Below are 13854 nucleotides of genomic sequence, written 5' to 3'. Positions count from 1 at the left end.
ATTAACACCAGTCGATAGACCCGAACCCGGCGACGGAAGCCATCCCTGTCTTCATTATCAAGAACCAAATCCATTCGGCCACCGTAAACCGCGAGAAATGCTGTCTAATTTTAAACATTAAAAAAAAAATGCTTTTTAACATCTGTCGGAGTGATTTAATCATTATATGATGATCTGCGTAGAAGAGACAAATTGACTAACTTTAATTCAACTGAAAGTGCTCAACAATAAGACACGAGTTTTTTAAAGGGGCTAACATAATTATTTACTATAATAATCATTAAATACCATACAGGCACTCATGTAATCCACGTTAATTTTTCAATGGATCTCTATAAATCAGCATAACACTAAAAGCACGTGGGATACGATAAATTTAAAAGATTTATCACAGAGAAAAATATACCATTTAAATACAATTTTCCTAGAAAATTTGACAGAATTCAAATACTACACGATAGCTAATATTGTTCGCACAGTACTGGAAAAGCGTCCAGGAATTTTTACTCGCTATGAAGTTTCTAAAGATTATCTTTTTTGTTGTTGCAGATTTTTGTGTAAAAACATTTCAATATGCTTCACAGGATTATTTTTTCTCGCAGGAAAATTCGAGGACAGTTTGAGGAAATTGCATCAATTCAGTAAAAAAAAAAGACATTTTAATCTTGTACCAGCGGCCCTCAACAAATCTTAAACACATCAGATTTAAAAGATCTGCTTTTTAATACGGTTTATTGAAATGCGGTTTAATATCATTTAAAAAATTACAAAACTTGTACACTATCAAAGACACAATTACAGATATGAGAGTTATGAAAAAAATAAAAACGCATTGATGAAACATATTCCTGGTCCACTAGCCAACGTAGCAACGAATTTTATAGTCCCAATTGTTAAATCTGACATTAGCTTACGTGTTTATAATTAAGAAGATTATATTTAATTTCTCCAACATCAATTCCGCACCACTCAACTACATTTTATCGTACCAATAATCACATATGTAAATTAAATAGCAAAATATTAACATTAAACATGACTGTCGGTAATAATAAAGCAGAGTAAAGAATGATAATATATGCATATTTAATTTTTAATCGAAACAAACGAGAGGCTTAATCTTACCAATCACTGATAATAATATATACTAATAAAGAATTTCTTACATTTTAATACCAAGACGTAATTATTCTAATGATATTACTATAATAATAATAATAATAAGAAGAAGAAGAAGAAGAAGAAGAAGATTAATAATAATATTATTTATTAGTATTAGTATAAGTAAAGCATCGCTCAGACAAGTGATGAAGCCATTTGATGCAAATACACAACAGCAACGAAAGCTGTTTATTGCAAAGACAGGATATGCCTACTGACTTTAGTCTTGAAAAGACCAGGGCTTTAGGTAGGAGGAAAGCAGTTAGCAAGAAGAGAGTTCCACAACCTTGCACTCCTTTGGAAAGAAGCTACTGGAAGTTTTAGTAATATCTCTATTACTATTATTAGATGCTATAATTAGTCAATAATTATTTGCTAACTGTGACAGAAAGTGAGAGACGGTATGATAGAGATTAAATACGACAATACACGAGGGGAAAAAGTAATTCGAAGAGGCATAGCTGAAGACCTGAATTCACAAAGAAGAGAATAGCGATAAGTTGCAAGAATGGGAAAGAGAGAGAGATAGAGAGAGAGGACGGAGAGAGATAAATAGAGATATTAAGCTCGTTTTTTTTTTAATCTTTTATTTTTTACCAAGCGACGCTAGGTAGGTTTATTGATGCATTATAACATTGCATAAACATATTTTATAATGCATTTATTTAGAAATAAATAAACATAAACTGGAGCATAACTACTGTATGTTAATTATAAGTTATATTTTTTATTAAGGTAATATTTTCAATAATAGTACAGATACATGAAAAATTCATCCTAGGCTCGAAACCCGTTCTTGGTATTCATCAATTTTTTCGCAAATCCTGTAAAAAATCATTCGTTCACATCAATGCAGACCCCCAAATTATCATGGAAATACTTCTAAGACCGATAATCTTAAATATTAATGATTTAAAACTTTGTGGATCGTCCGGGCATCCTTGATTATATACTTGTAAATTTTGGTTTCTGTTTTTATTCTCGCTGATGTCATTTTTTTTTAATTCAGACTATATAATGGGTGTACTATAATATGAAATGATCGATAGACAATTGACTTTATAATAATAAATACGTAAACTGCACAAATAAAAATAGCTTATTTAAACGTATTTTACGACCAGGCAACGCCGGGCGTGTCCAGTTTGTATATTTCTATTTTTTTCTATTATGACTTGGATGATATCCTACATTAGGAAAAGTGACAGGTTACTTTAAGTACATCTTTAATCAAATCTCACTTCTGTTAACACCAAGGCTTAGAATTCACAGTTAATCCCAGTAAATACTTTCTTTTTTTTTTTTTTTTACAATTTACTGATATTTGAAAACATTTTCCAGACATTTTGATTTAATATTTTTTCGGATGAGTTTTTAAATCAAAAATGAGTCAATGCGCTGAGGATGGGTGGTTTGTATAGGAAAATTTAGCAAATAAAATATTTAAAGAAAGTCACTTTGACAGACGGACAATTGAGTTGTTATTAAATGTTGTCAGCTCAGGTTTTCGTAATGCTCCTGATTTATGCCTCTAAGATATTAGCCTCTTGTTTCAGTGTTTTTTTTTTGTTTTTTTAACAGCCGTTGGAGAATTATCGCCGCTCACCGAATAACACCACCAACGAGAAATAACGAGAGTTCAGAAGAATGCAAATTGAGGATTAGTCCTTGCTTATACTTGTGCTGATTTTGGTTTACAAATCATTATCATTTAAACGTTATGTAAAACCTTTCCGAATTAAAAATAATTAAATAGCTATAGATTGAAGCTGTTTACACCAAGTGATTGACTGGATATTCTAGCAATGTATTTATTCTATGATTAAAACTGACAACTTGAAAGGGCAGTGAACGTAGAGTATATGAAAAGTTGGAAGAACCAGGGGAAATAAATATACCAAGGAAACTCAAGCAAGATTGCACACGTCCACCTGTTTTTTTTCACTATGAAAGATTGTTAGCAATATAACAATATTTTATATAGACAAGGTCCCGCGTGGATTCAGGGGGTTTAAATATAAGATCAGGTTCAAATAAAGTTCCGCGTGCCTTGTTTACATTATTTGTCAGCTAATCGTTTCACACCACGATGAATTGCCCTTCTGATTAATGTTCACCAATTTTAATAATCAAACGAGTTTGGATGATTTTCACAATAGCAGAATATTTTAAAACTACTAAACATTAATCAGAAAGGACGATTCCAGGGAATTCGTCGTGATGCGGCCTACCGTCTTGAAGCAGAGCAATCGGCTGACGAAAAGGCGGGCGGACCTTGATATACTCCATTTTTGTCACGTCTCATATTTCGAATTCCTGGTCATTTCCTCAAGTTTCTGCCATTTTTGCTAAATGGATGAGTTTAATCTGACATAAAATATAACGAATAGAAAAATGAATGGAAAACGAATATCGAAAGAGAAGGTTTTGAATGTAGGAGGAAGGGGTAACGTGACAAACAGGGTAAAACCTACCTAAAGCAAGCATGCGAGAGAGAGAGAGAGAGAGAGAGAGACTAATAAAGTGATAATACAAGCGCAGTAGTATGGAAGCATTTAGTTCTCTCCCACTGCGAGAACATAGACAGCTAAAGCGAAAAGTCTGATTGAGAAGTTAGCACCCCAGAAGATGGGACATTCTGACCTATAACAAGTGTCTAGAAAGACTCGACGGTATTCCCAGGTAAATTACGCCTCAAGCAATTAGAAATATACTTAACCCTTTTCAAAGAATGAAGGCAACGCCTGGGATGGCCGACATCATAGAACTGCACAGAAACAACATTACACAGCAATCAATAGAGACAAGGTCATTAGAGAAATGATCAAATATTTCTTGATATGAGAGACGATGATGAAAATCCTTGGTCGAGTAGTAATAATATTGTTATTTTTTATATTTCAAGCAGACCTCCGTTTAAAAATAGCCTACAGAAAATGGACTCTGATTTATGAAAGTATGATAGGTTATGAAAAGATATGAAATGATAATTGTGAACTCAATTGTTCCTGAACTTACCAAGCACATTAGGCTACTAAGTATATATTTTTGCTTTAGTAATTCAGAATTTCGCATATTTGTCCATACATCTTATTATCATTATTATTTCTAAACTTATTTGAAAGTTATTTTATTTTATTTTTTCTTAGACGCCCTCCTCCCTGAAAAATGAAAAATCAAAACTAACAGAAAAGAAAATGTTACTGAAAATGTTTTTGTGATTATATTTTTGAATTCATGTTTTATGGCCCTGAATATGAAAAAGAAACATAAATGAATAAAAACCCCATCGTAGATGCACCCCTATTTGTAATATTAAAAAAATAATGTGCCGATATTATCTACACTATTTTTAAATATATTATCGGTAATTAGCAATAATCACTTTACTAGGTAAGGATATGACAGGATTTTAGGGAGGGCAGTTTTAGAAATGATTATCTCTTCATAGCAAAGTTTTCAAAAGTGGCTGCGTTATTTACCGGGTGGCCTAAAATATATATTCCAAAATTTATTATTAGCACTTCATATACAATAAATACATATTAAAAAAATTGTAATTACCCGTATTATGGGGACTTACCTTTTCAAACATAATTGATTTTCTAACCATTATAAACACATCGAGCGTAATATGTTCGTGGGTTATTTTGGGAAGACTACAGTCTAATGAAATAGTTGGAAAATACTGGCAACCATTTTGCTACTCAAAAGCTTTGCTTATCTTTTCGAAAATAAAGATATACAGAAAACAAAAAATTCGTTGATTATATTTGACCGCGAAAATTTGGGCTTGTTCCTAGTAAACGTCTTTATTTCATAAAAGGGTAGTAATGCTTTAATTAAACGAGGTAAAATAGCAAGGACTATATAACATTCAAATAAATAGTTAACAAATATTGCACCGAGTTTAAATTGGCTAAACTGAGTGCTGAAGATTTGAAATTCCTGATTTTCAAACAAGGATTGGTATCGGCAAATGTCTGAATTTAGATGCAGAGTTTTAACAAAATTAGAAAGTTAACACTACACAACGATTCATTAGCGTTAATAAGGATTCCAAAACATTGGGAAATCCGGCGTTGTGTATGTAAGAAAGATACATAAAAAGTCAACACCATATGGTCCAGAGAAAATTTAAAGGCAGAACATAATACCCCCGCGAAAAGAAAATACAATTTATTGAAAACTAAAATAAGTCGCTACCCATTCATATTATCGCTCCGAAACCATGCATTAAGGCAAAGTCTGTCATTACTGAAAAACAAAGTACTTGTCTGACTTATAACACTATTGGACATAGAAGATCCTATTGTAGAGGAAAGAATGAAATCGTGTAAAAAACACCAGAAGAAACGCAAAAGACAAAAAAAATCATATATAAATAGGTGCTGATAAAACATATTAAATTATGAAGTCTTAGTTAGATTCAGGATAAGATTTACAAATATAAACTTACTTACATGGAAAAAATGTAATAAACCTACCATTCTACAGTGTAGTAAAACAGACAGAACGGTGATTGGCTTGAAAATATATTTTGCAAATAGATTCATCTGCAATTCTACATTTCAGAATAAATAAATGAAATGTTCGTGTTAAAAACCATCAGGAAAGTCTTTTTTAGTAGCAATTTGATGCATCAATTAAGTTTATGAGATTTTCTTACATTTTATCAAAAGTAGAAACTAACGACGTAGAAGAAAAACTGAAGACATAATTTAAGAAAAAAAAAGTGTATTGTATATTTTCTCATCTAGCCTGGGAAAATTTACAAAAGTGTCAGCCATATTCGAACTCATATATATACACACACAAGATAATAAGTTTTACATACCGGCTCCGCTGTTAAGCAACGTTGAATCTATCAGTACTAAATCGGTGACCATTTGGGACTTCCAGGTGCTTATCTCGACATTGTTTCTAGACGTCCTGGAGGTTGTGCCACTGGACTCAAACAGTGTCGATCCAGTAGAGCTGCGGTTTGGGATTGTGCAACCATTGCCTTACAATTACATACGCACCTGTCCTACAGCGCGTATAGTTTGTCTTTAAAAAATGTACCGTTCGGCCCATTCGCGAAAAATAATTTGGAGCTTGAAGACTTGTAAAAATGAACCGTTCAAAATGTAATTCAGTCAATATTCAGTTAAACGTTGTGATTGACTTTTCTTACATAAGGAGATAAGTAGATAAAAGCACCCAATTCCAAAATGAGATTTTACTTTTCGTGGACGATTTAATGTGAAAATCCGAAAAACTTTAAAGAAAAAAAAAACAAGAACATTATTTCCTGATTTAGAGTAGAGATAAAGAATTGAGTATAAATTTAATGTAAAATAATTCTCATTTCAAGACTATTCCGAATGTTTTTGAGCTGTCCATGAAAGCTGTATACGACCGGAAGAAATTACCGCCCCCAATAAATATGGTCGCATAATGTATCTTTAAGGGCAAACTTGTTTTTGATAAATCGCCTAAAACTATTAGAAGAGCTTGGAAATGAATTTTATCTTATTTTTAATTTACATCTGAAACTGATTCAAAACTTGATTACTTTTTTTTTAGAGTAAGTAATCGAGGTGATTTCGCGTAGTATGTTAAGCTATATATCTATAAAAGTGAGAATGTGTCTGTGTGTGTGTGTGAGAGAGAGAAACACTTCTCAGCCTTTATACTGAACGAGTTTTAATCTAGAGACTTGAAATTTGGTATATAGTATAAGCATACATATGGTCAACTTTGTAATCGATTTTCATTCTGAAAGAAAGGCTGCGAAAATTTGGTACGTGGGAACTATCGGCTTTTATCTGACCTCTTAAAACGTATTTTTGTGGGCTCAAATCAAATAAAAAGTTTGATCCATGTCCAAGTAATCTACATCTAAAATTTCAAGTGTTTAGACTCAAAATTGGCGGAGAAGTTTGGTAAAGTTTTCAATGGCCAAATCGTTTAACATTGACCCCCTTGACAGCCAAATTTCTGGCCGAAAACCGGTTAACAAATTTTTCCAAAATCTTAATACCCTTATCTCAAATCTCGAGTCTGTAGGCTAAAAATTGACAGAATAGTTTAATAGGGAAATATACACTCACAGAACCAGACATACAGAAAGACAGACAGACTGACAGAAATGTTCACTTATATATATATATATATATATATATATATATATATATATATATATATATATATATATATATATGCGTGTGTGTGTGTGGGTGTGTTAGAAATTTAAAATTATGTATGTAAATACGTTTAGAAGGCTGGAAAACAACGCGTATTTATTTTTTATAAACAAGTTTATTTGTTTAATAAACATATTATACATCCTGTGCAATGAACGCCTGTTTTTTTTTCCTTTTTATCTTGTCCGCATAGTGTAATCTGCAGTGCAGGATTGTTAGTTCGTACGTTTTATGACTTTATTATTTTCAAAAACAGTAATCAGCAGGGTGTCGCGTTAGCTGCGCAAAATGTTTTGTAGCCCTCCAAACTATTATATACGTAATTCTTTATTTCAAAATATATAAAAGGTTTCAAACGCAGGTAATCTTCTGCCGGGTACAAAATTTCATTATTGTAATCATGACAGGAAGACACATTTTGATGTTCATGATAAAAACAGGGTAATGGGAAATAAAACTTCATGGGGGATGGCCGGCAGTCCGTTTTCGTCTGCACTTTTCATAAGCTGGATCGAGAGATTTCCTTTTTTTTTATTAATAAAATCGGAAAATGGGAGGCGATATGTTTAAAAAATAGCGATACAGTGTAAAAAAAAACAAAAAAAGGAATGCACTATATGTCTAAAATAACGATACGAGAGGTGTGCAATAAGTAATGCCCCTGAATCACTTCCCATAGGAGTAGAGCAACGAAACATGGCACAGTTATTAGTCTTTCTCTACACAAGAATCGCCCAGAGTTATTCATTTCCCCATTGTTTGATGCACATCTGGAGACTGTTTTGTAGAACACCCCAGGTTGGTCCTCCAACCACGACAATCAAGGCTGCATCATCTGGGAAACACTTTCCTTTTTAAAACAACTTCATGGCTAGGAAGAGGTGAAAGTCAAAGGGTGCAAAGTCAGGTAAGTAGGGAGGATAGGGAAGGGTTTCATAACCACACGCTCGTGCTTCTGATCTGGCGACATGCGAGTTGTGGACCGGAGCGTTGTCCTGCAGGAGGAGGATACCTTTGCTGATCTTGCCCCGCCTCTTATTTTGATAGCTTTCATTAATTTCTTCAAAAGTGCAGCATAATAGGCTCCTGTATTGTGATACCCTTTGCCAGGAAATCTGTCATCGCTACTCCATCCTGGTCCCAGAAGACTGTGAGCATGACCTTGCCAGCGGAGGGCTGCACCTTTGCCTTCTTTGGAGGTGGTGAGTCCAAGTACTTCCACTGCATTGGCTGGGTTTTTGTCTCTGGATCATAGTGATGGACCCAGGTTTCATTCTGTGTAATTAGTCTTTCGAAAAACTTTGACTCATCTTCTTGGCACATCTCCAAATTCATCCTTGTGCACCGGACGCGTTCTCACTTCTGGAATGGTGTGAGCAACTTGGTAATCCATCTGGCAGACACCTTATGCATATGAAAATGGTCATAAATGATAGTTTCCACAGACAGTGCACTAATCTTGATATATTGGGCTATTTGGCGAATAGTAATGCGCCGATCTTCCAAAATGGTAGCCTCAACTTGACGGACAGATGCCTCATCAATAGCAGAAGGGGGCGACCATGTCTGGGAGCTGTTTCCACAGACTTCTGCCCATGTTTGAATTCACGATGCCAACGTTTTAAAGGGTCATATGATGAGGCATTATCACCATAAGTTTCTTTCATTTCATCAAAAGTCTCCTGTAGTGTGCCTTCTTTTCAAATACAATAACCGGATCACTGCTCGACATTCAACAGGCTCATTTCACAGCTGACTCAATTCAAACACCTATAAAACAGAAACCCTAATTAATTCAGAGCTGTAATTTGCCACATAACCAGTAGATATAATAAATCATTGAAGATGCAAAATTTCAGGTAGATCAGACAACTAGAAGTAGCTTAGGGACATTACTTATTGCACGCCACTCTTACGAATGATTACACTTGGATACTTATCACGTTCAAACCTAAGATACATTCCCTTTGTTTGCATAGAGAATGCTTCCTTAAGCGAACGTGAATAGTGTTTAAGCTCATTAGGTGATTTGTCGAATGAGCATGACTCAGAATAGTGAATAAGCCAGTGCTAATGTTCGTGGTGCATGCCGTTTTGTTAAGTATATTTTCAGCTATAGAAGACCCGGATGTTTTTTTGCTTGTTTTTTACATGCTGGTTACCATTATCAAGGCCCAGAAGCCACTCGGGGATAAGGGTTATTTTGTGTACACTAATCAATGGGATAGTGTTACAGTATTCATTAGTATTGGAGAAAGGGAGGTTCATCAGAAATTTGTTTATTTTGGACTTGAAGACGTCCTAGTTATAGTCAGAAAGGGAAACAGGCAAGCGGTAGAGAGTTCCACAGGCGTGCAGTTCTAAGAAAGAAGTTTTGTTCATGGAATCTACGTTTTGATTTAGGCAAAGATAAAGAGTGGGGAAAATTATTGCCAGTGGTTTCAGCTATACGGGTGTTTATCGTGAAAGATTGGCTCAGGGGGACCAGAGATTGGAGCTCTGCCATGGAAATAACGATAAAACAAAGACATACTCGCAGTGTCACATCTGTGCGAGAGAGGTTGCAGGGAAGTGAAAAGGCCATCCCCCACTAAACATCGAAGTCTATTTTGTACTCTATCAAGGCAGAATAGGCTGTTTTTAGCAGCTCCTGTTCAGATGTCGCAGCAGTATTCCATCCTTGGACGGACTTGGTTTTTATACAGATAGAAAATTTCATCAGTAATGAGATATCCTCTGGAGCGGTAGAAGGATCCTACCATTTTTCCAGCTACCTTGGCAACAGACTTGATGTACGTGTTCCATTTCAGATCAGGAGTAAAGGTCAAACCCAGAAGCTTGTCAAAACATGGGATCTCCCCTAGACGAGAGCCATCCATTTCAACTGATGCCAGATGGGGATGAGATCGTTGATGATGTAAAGATAGAAGCTTGGTTTTAGATGCATTAAAGGTTACCAGCCACCTCTTCCCCCACTGTGTCACTGCAGGCCTCTGATTTTTGCCCAACAACCACTACTCTTATGTGCCTATCAGAGAGAAATGATTTACTGGTTGAGAAAACATTTCCAGTTATACCGTAGCTAGAGATCTTGTGAAGTAGGCCCCTATGTCATACCTTATCGAAGGCCTTCGATATGTCAAGAGCAATTGCCCTAGAAACGAAGCCTTTATCGAGAGATTCGCTAATCCTATGAAATATAACCGTTAGCTCATCTGCTGTAGATTTTGCAGAACGAAAACCATTTGCGTGTCACTAAGAAGATTATTTCTGCTGAGGTGGTTGACTAATTCTCTATTTAATATGGATTCCAGCAACTTACTCATGACAAACAGGAGACTTATTGGTCTGTACTGAGTGGGAGACGACTTATCGCCTGAATTCTTAAATACAGGGCATACTGATGAGGTTAAACAGTTTTGCCAGTTGGGGGCAATTGCGATTGAAGCTTTTTCAACACTATAATTGGGATGCCGTCAGAGCCATTTGCTTTACTGGAATCAAGGTTCTTGATTAGCTTGACGAACTCACGCACTGATATTTGTATGTTAACTAACGTGTTTTGTGTAACAGGAGGATATATGGGAAGTTGATGGCCTTCGTCGCATAGGGTAGAATTTGCTGCAAAGTTCTTGGTAAATAGTTTGGCCTTGTTTGATGTTGACGAGATTATCTTTGGTCCATTGATAATGGTTGGGATAGAACGCACGCTTCTGTTCAGGATCCTATTTGTTATTTGCCAAAACTGGTGGGAACCAAGCCGCTGATCAGCTACTTTGGATTTAACAGACTGAGCATATAGCTCTCTAGCATTTATTATTACTTTTTTACAGTGATTGCTGGCGTTCCTGAAAGCAGCTTTAGTCTCAGTGCATCTATTACGTTGGTAGCTATGGAAATACTGATATCTGTGCACGATGGCAGTAGCACATTCTGAGGAGAACCATGGCTGACTATTAGGTTTTTGTTTGAATTTTTTAGATGGTATGAATCGGTATATGCCTACAATTAACCATTCGGTCAGATCTGATACTATAGAGGACACATCCTTTTAAAACATGGAATGGAGAGGGAGATCAGATATGAATGTACGGAAGCTATCCCAGTCAGCCATAGAGTATAGGTATACAGTACGGTGGAGAGGTACGTCTGAGGACTTATTACATTTCATTTTTATCTTAACTGATACAACGGAGTGGTTGGAGAATCCTAGAGGAGATAGAACGGAACATAGAAAAAGGTCTAGAATGCTTTCATACTGACCGGACGTATCTGGCACACGGGTGGGCTCGCGAACAATCTGAGTGAGGTCATAGGCAATGGCAAATGTATTAATAAGAATGTCCCTAGGAAAGTAAACCTGATTCTTGATTTTGCTAGGTGCGTGCTTTGGACTACTATCAAGTTTTAACAAAGTCTAACCCACGTAGTCATCACTGCACCTACATTTAAATGTATAAATGAACTTATTATTATGGTTTACAAAATTCATACTTAGTTATCCCAACCACGGTAAACGAATATAAATCTGACGTTTAGTCACCGTAATGATTACTGACTAAATCACATCGAGGGAGTACCTATTATGGGATAAAGTATCAGTAATAATTTTCAGTTTTTCATTAAGTTGTTTTAAAACAAATCCTAATTGCTCGATGTGTTAAGCTCGAAATTTAATAAATCTTTCGTTTGGTGGAGTAAAACACAATCCAGCATGTATACCAAACTGTAAACGTTGATTTAGGATATATTGATGTAAAGTAACTTAAGGGACTTTTTGTTACTAATACACCAAGGAAAGCTAAAGACGAGTTACACTCTCCTTCGTATGTATGAAGGGGAGTTTAAATCCCCTTAATACATACGTCCTTCACTCTCTATTCATAACGGGGGATGTATGGTATTCAATAAGGATACATTTTTTGCCTTAATTTTATTATTAAATCCGAAAATGTGTACGTCTACATATCTTAAGTAGACTAACGGGTTTATGGGTCCAGATAATAACTGTTTTTTATGGAAACCCACAAAAAATTCACCATTCTTGTACACAGGACGGAGCTCATTGCTATCTCATCTATTAGCCTATACGTAAAATCGTTAAATCATAATTAAACAGATGTAATGACAAATTCCATCAACTCAAATAATATGGTTTAAGGAATGCCGCGATGTGAGAACTGGCTACAATATACAAGATTAGTGCATATATCAATGGTTTCCAAAATAGGGACGCAAGTAAATAGGCTATTAATATCATATGAGCACATAAATTGATTAGTAACCTTAGAATTTTGCAGTAGTTACTATAATGATCTACTACCGGCTGTAAACTATTAAATATCCACTTTACAATCTTGTGTTGGGATAGGGCTACTATGGAAAGAATTGGCCCTAAGGGAATATCCGCTTTGTGAGTTTTAATTAGACTATATAAACTTTTGCAGATAGGGCCCGAGGGTCTAATCTCACTAGCTATATTAAAAGGAAGTACTCCGATCTTTACCAATTTGAGCAATTGCTTTTAGAAGTTTTATTTTAAGGAGAGTGTTACATTATGGGTATCGACAAAACTCAAATTCACAGATTTTTCTGTAATATTTAATATGACACATATGATTTAATAAAACGACTCTGGAATCTTTGTCTGGTCTTATTAAAACAAAAAGATCTGTTTTGTTGTGGAATATAATGATAGTAAAATGTTCTTCATGCTATTTAAATTCTGAATGGAAACCTGGTGTACTTGCATAGCTCCTAGCAAGGTAATTTAATCTTTCTTTCATGTCCCTTATTTTAATCTCAGAATCTGCAAGAAGGGGGAATGCCTCTTAGGTTTGAACGTGATCAGTCTCTAGGTGATATCATACGTAGCTTTTGTTTATACATATAGTGTATCTCGTTTTTCTTTCTAATATATCGCTATGTTTTAACGTATCGACTCCATTTTATCTTAAATGTATTGTCTTCGATTTCGCTATATTTTATTATTAAAAATCCCTTGATCCAACTCATGAAAAGTGAGGGCGAAAACATCCAGCTAGCCTCCCTTCATTTGGTTTCTTATTTCTCATTTCCCACTTTTAATCATGAACATCGAAACGGGTATTCCCGTCATAATTTCAATTTTTTCCATTCGTCTGTCTGTCTGTCTGTCTGTCTTTCTCTCTCTCTCTCATATATATATATATATATATATATATATATTTATATATATATACATATATATTTGTGTGTATAAATAAATACAAATATATATATATATGTATAAATATAAAATTAACTATAAATATACATATAAAAAATACAGAAATATAAATATAAAAATCTGTATAAATATATATATATACATATATATACATACATATATATACATATATATATATATATATATATATATATAAGAGAAAAAAATTAAAACTATAAGTTGAAATTTATAATTAAAATTTATTTTCCGACTGAATACACCAAAAACAATTTAAAAAGCCCTTATTCCGCAAAGTTT

This window comes from Euprymna scolopes, chromosome 26 (genome assembly GCF_053919585.1).
Source record: "Euprymna scolopes isolate OS-2025 chromosome 26, ASM5391958v1, whole genome shotgun sequence".
In the NCBI taxonomy this organism is placed as follows: domain Eukaryota; kingdom Metazoa; phylum Mollusca; class Cephalopoda; order Sepiida; family Sepiolidae; genus Euprymna; species Euprymna scolopes.
The sequence above is the reverse complement of the archived record's forward strand: the minus strand, read 5'-3'. Positions refer to the sequence as shown.